Genomic DNA, 6,359 nt, shown 5'->3' with positions numbered 1-6,359 from the left:
TTATTGATGATCTGAAAAATCATAAAATTGATTCTTGAAGCAAGAAAAAGCAAAGCCTTGCGAAAAAAAATTGGCAAAAAAAAAATAGAAAGAAAAAGAAAAAGCAAGCAGAAAAAGCCAATAACCCTTAAAACCAAAAGTCAAGGTAAAAAGGATCCAAGGCTTTGAGCATCAATGGATAGGAGGGCCCAAGGAAATAAAATCCGGGCCTAAGCGGCTAAATCAAGCTGTCCCTAACTATGTGCTTGTGTCATGAAGGTCCAAGTGAAAAGCTTGAGACTGAGTGGTTAAAGTCGTGATCCAAAGAAAAAGGAGTGTGCTTAAGAGCTCTAGACACCTCTAACTGGGGACTCTAGCAAAGCTGAGTCACAATCTGAAAAGGTTCACCCAGTCATGTGTCTGTGGCATTTATGTATCCGGTGGTAATACTGAAAAACAAAGTGCTTAGGGCCACAGCCAAGACTCATAAGTAGCTGTGTTCAAGAATCAACATACTTAACTAGGAGAATCAATAACACTATCTAAAATTCTAAGTTCCTAGAGAAGCCAATCATTCTAAACTTCAAAGGAAAAAGTGAGATGCCAAAACTGTTCAGAAGCAAAAAGCTACAAGTCCCGCTCATCTAATTATAATTAATATTCATTGATAATTTTTCTGTGATTTCAGGTAATTTCTAGCTGAAATTGAGGGACTTGAGCAAAACTCTGATAGGAGGCTGACAAAGGACTGCTGATGCTGTTGGAATCTGACCTCCCTGCACTCAAAATGGATTTTTGAGAGCTACAGAATTCCAAATGGTGCGCTCTCAATGGCGTTGGAAAGTAGACATCTAGAGCTTTCCAGAAATATATAATAGTTCATACTTTACTCGGGAATTGTCGACGTAAAGTGGCGCTCAACGCCAAGTACATGCTGCTGTCTGGAGTTAAACGCCAGAAACACGTCACGACCCGGAGTTGAACGCCCAAAACACGTCATAACTTGGCGTTCAACTCCAATAAAAGCCTCAACTCGTGGATAGACTAAGCTCAGCCCAAACATACACCAAATGGGCCCCGGAAGTGAATTTATGCATCAATTACTTACCTATGTAAACCCTAGTAGCTATTTTAGTATAAATAAGACTTTTTACTAGTGTATTAGTCATCTTTTGACCACGTTTCATCTTTGGTCTCAGTTTTATTTTATTCTTCATCTTAGGAGGCTATTGATCACGTTTTAGGGGACTGGCCATTCGGCCATGTCTGAACCTTTCACTTATGTATTTTCAACGGTGGAGTTTCTACACACCATAGATTAAGGGTGTGGAGCTCTGCTGTACCTCAAGTTTCAATACAATTACTATTATCTTCTATTCAATTCTCTTTTATTCTTATTCCAAGATATACGTTACACTTCAACTTGATGAATGTGATGATCCGTGACACTCATCATCATTCTCACCTATGAACGCGCGTGATTGACAACCACTTCCGTTCTACTCTAGGCCGGGCGCATATCTCTTAGATTCCCCAACAGAATCTTCGTGGTATAAGCTAGATAGATGGTGGCATTCATGGGAATTCGGAAAGTATAACCTTGTCTGTGGTATTCCGAGTAGGATTCCGGGAATCTGGAAAGTCTAACCTTGTCTGTGGTATTCCGAGTAAGATTCCGGTATTGAATGACTGTGACGAGCTTCAAACTCCTGAAGGCTGGGCGTTAGTGACAGATGCAAAAGAATCAATGGATTCTATTCCAACCTAATTGAGAACTGACAGATGATTAGCCGTGCTGTGACAGAGCATTTGGACGTTTTCACTGAGAGGATGGGATGTAGCCATTGACAACGGTGATGCCCTACATACAGCTTGCCATGGAAAGGAGTAAGAAGGATTAGATGAAAGCAATAGGAAAACAGAGATTCGAGAGGATTCTAGCATCTCCACATGCCTATCTGAAATCCCCACCATTAATTTACATAAGTATTTCTATCCTATTTTATTTTCTGTTTATTATTAATTTTCGAAATCCATAACCATTTAATCTGCCTAACTGAGATTTACAAGGTGACCATAGCTTGCTTCATACCAACAATCTCTGTGGGATCGACCCTTACTCACGTAAGGATTATTACTTGGACGACCCAGTACACTTGCTGGTTAGTTGAATGAGATTGTGGAAAGAAAGTGCTGAGTTAATGTTTTTATGCACATGCCAAAGAGCCATTATTGTTGATCACAATTTCGTCCACCACATACGTAAGAAAAAATGAGAACAAACCAATAAAATACCAGTGGAATTTGAGCAAAAAAATGCAACCAAAGTATGATTAAGTAAAATTTTTTAAACATACTAAGTTCTAATTTTTTAAAATAGTTAGAAGCGACTTTAAGTAGGGATGTATTACATAAGAAGTTATTAATGAACAAATTTAAAAGAGTACAGAGTACAGAATATAGAGTAATAAAAGATCAGAATGCCAAAAATATTATATACTAAATTAGGAGTACAGTGTTATTGTTGGTGAACAAATTTAAAGTTATTGCTGATGTAATTTCTTTAAAATAGAGAAGATTAACAATGAAATTTAAAACTTTACAAACTCATAATCTTGAGGTACATCACAGTTTCGTTACTTAAAAATACACCAAATTTAATAATGGTACCCTTCTTAAAACCATTAACCTTATCAAATTTTATGGTGTTTGATTAAAAAGTGATGTGTTAAAAATTTAATTGATGCTTGAAACTAAAATTTAAAACTCTAAAATGATGGTTCGAAATAATGAGTTAATTGATCTATTGTGGATCCCTCATGTATTATAATAGATAAGTTAATATATTTAATAATTAGTTGAATTGTATTCTGCCCTCTTTTAATACTTAATTGATCTACTGTGGATCACTAATGTATTAGAAAAGCTTAGTTGATATATTTAATAATTAGTTGAATTGTATTCTGCCCTCTTTTAATACATATACGTAATGAAGAAAATGAGTTTATAACAATATCAAAGTAACATATAAACAATATATGTATATGTTTTAAGATATGGTAATCTCATTGCATTTTAAATATTGTTATAAACTATTTGTGCATTTAATGGTAATGGTGAAGTTATTTATATTCTGCTATTTATGATCAAATAAAATGTCTTTCTTAAATGTATATTTAGTGGAAAAACTAATTGCTAAATAATATGAATTTATATAAAAATTATAAATAAATATGTTTAATTTAATTTTGTATCAAGCGAGGGCCAATGAGGATAACTGATGAGTGGATAATTTATACGTTTTTTGGCATTGTTTTTAGATAGTTTTTAGTAGGATATAGTTACTTTTAGGGATGTTTTCATTAGTTTTTATGCTAAATTCACATTTCTGGACTTTACTATGAGTTTGTATATTTTTCTATAATTTTAGGTATTTTCTGGCTGAAATTGAGGGACCTGAGCAAAACTCTGATAAGAAGGCTGACAAATGACTGCTGATGTTGTCGGATTCTGACCTCCCTGCACTCGAAATGGATTTTATGGAGCTAAAGAACTCCAAATGGCGCGCTCTCAATGGAGATGGAAAGTAGACATCCAGAGCTTTCCAGCAATATATAATAGTCCATACATTATTTGAGATTAAACAACGCAAACTGGCGCTCAACGCCAGTTCCATGTTGCATTCTAGAGTCAAACGCCAGAAACACATCACGAACCAGAGTTGAACGCCAAAAACATGTTACAACTTGGTTCAACTCCAAGAGAAGTCTCTGCACGTGTAAAGCTCAAGCTCAGCCCAAGCACACACCAAGTGGGCCTCGGAAGTGGATTTCTGCATCAATTACTTACTTTTGTAAACCCTAGTAGCTAGTCTCGTATAAATAGAACATTTTACTATTGTATTAGACATCTTTGGATTAATTTTGGATTACCTGATGATCCTTTGATCACGTTCATGGGGGCTGGCCATTCGGCCATGCCTAGACCATCACTTATGTATTTTCAACGGTGGAGTTTCTACACACCATAGATTAAGGGTGTGGAGCTCTGCTGTACCTCGAGTTTCAATGCAATTACTACTATTTTCTATTTAATTTAGTTTATTCCTCTTCTAAGATATTCGTTGCACTTCACCATGATGAATGTGATGATCCGTGACACTCATCATCATTCTCACCTATGAATGCGTGACTGACAATCACTTCCGTTCTACCTTAGACCGAACGCATATCTCTTAGATTCCTTAATCAGAATCTTTGTGGTATAAGCTAGAATTGATGGCGGCATTCATGAGAATCCAGAAAGTCTAAACCTTGTCTATAGTATTCCGAGTAGGATTCAGGGATTGAATGACTGTGACGAGCTTCAAACTCGCGATTGTTGGGCGTGATGACAAACGCAAAAGAATCAATGGATTCTATTCCGACATGATCGAGAACCGACAGATGATTACCGTGCTGTGACAGAAAATTTGGACCATTTTCACTGAGAAGATGGGATGTAGCCATTGATAACGGTGATGCCATACATACAGCTTGCCATGGAAAGGAGTAAGAAGGAAAGGATGAAGGCAGTAGGAAAGTAGAGATTCAGAAGGAGCACAGCATCTTCACACGCCTATCTGAAATTCCTACCAATGATCTACATAAGTATTTCTATCTTTATTTTCTGTTTATTTATTATTATTCGAAAACTTGGTGGACGAAATTGTGATACAAGAGTTCCAGGCACTGTTAGAGAATCTCACAACTCCGTTCAACTTAACCAGCAAGTGTACTGGGTCATCCAAGTAATACCTTACGTGAGTAAGGGTCGATCCCACGGAGATTGTTGGTATGAAGCAAGCTATGGTCACCTTGTAAATCTCAGTTAGGCAGATTAAATTGGTTTATGATGAGTTCAAAAATTAATAATAAATAGACAATAAAAAGGGATAGAAATACTTATGTAAATCAATAGTGGGAATTTCAGATAGGCGTGTGGAGATGCTAGAATCCTTTTGAATCTCTACTTTTTTACTACTTTCATCCAATCCTTCTTACTCCTTTCCATGGCAAGCTGTATGTAGGGCATCACCGTTGTCAATGGCTACATCCCATCCTCTCAGTGAAAACGTTCCTATGCTCTGTCACAGCACGGCTAATCATCTGTCGGTTCTCAATCAGGTTGGAATAGAATCCCTTAATTCTTTTGCGCTTGTCATCACACCCAGCCTTCAGGAGTTTGAAGCTCGTCACAGTCATTTAATCACAGAATCCTACTCGGAATACCATAGACAAGGTTTAGACTTTCCGGATCCTCATGAATGCCGCCATCTATCTAACTTATACCACGAAGATTCTGTTGGGGAATCTAAGAGATATGCGTCCGGTCTAAAGTAGAACGGAAGTGGTTGTCAGTCACGTACGTTCATAGGTGAGAATGATGAGGAGTGTCACGGATCATCACATTCATCAAAGTTAAGTGTAACGTATATCTTGGAATAAGGATAGAAGAGAATTGAATAGAAAGTAATAATAATTGTATTGAAACTTGAGGTACAGCAGAGCTCCACACCCTTAATCTATGATGTGCAGAAACTCCACTGTTGAAAATACATAAGTGAAAGGTTCAGGCATGGCCGAATGGCCAGCCCCCTGAATGATCAAGAGACCGAATGATCAAAGCCTACAAAGTCAAAAGATTAAACTGTCAAAAGATGTCTAATACAATAGTAACTTATCCTATTTATACTAGACTAGCTACTAGGGTTTACATGAGTAAGTAATTTATGCATAAATCCACTTCCGGGGCCCACTTGGTGTATGCTTGGGCTGAGCTTGATCCATCCACGAGCTGAGGCTTTTCTTGGAGTTGAACTCCAAGTTATAACGTGTTTTGGGCGTTCAACTCCGGATCATGACGTTTTTCTGGCGTTTAACTCCAGACAGCAGCATGTACTTGGCGTTCAACGCCAAGTTACATCATCAATTTCCAAATAAAGTATGGACTATTATATATTGCTGGAAAGATCTGGATGTCTACTTTCCAACGCCGTTGAGAGCGCGCCAATTGGAGTTCTGTAGCTCCAGAAAATTCATTTCAAGTGCAGGGAGGTCAGATTCCAACAGCATCATCAGTCCTTTTGTCAGCCTTTTTTAGAGTTTTGCTCAAATCTCTCAATTTCAACCAGAAATTACCTGAAATCACAGAAAAACACACAAACTCATAATAAAGTCCAGAAATGTGAATTTAAGATAAAAACTAATGAAAACATCCCTAAAAGTAGCTTGAACTTACTAAAAACTACCTAAAAACAACCAAAAAGCGTATAAATTATCCGCTCATCACAACACCAAACTTAAATTGTTGCTTGTCCCCAAGCAACTAAAAATCAATTA

This window comes from Arachis duranensis, chromosome 10 (genome assembly GCF_000817695.3).
Source record: "Arachis duranensis cultivar V14167 chromosome 10, aradu.V14167.gnm2.J7QH, whole genome shotgun sequence".
In the NCBI taxonomy this organism is placed as follows: Eukaryota; Viridiplantae; Streptophyta; class Magnoliopsida; order Fabales; family Fabaceae; genus Arachis; species Arachis duranensis.
This window is presented reverse-complemented; position numbering follows the sequence as displayed.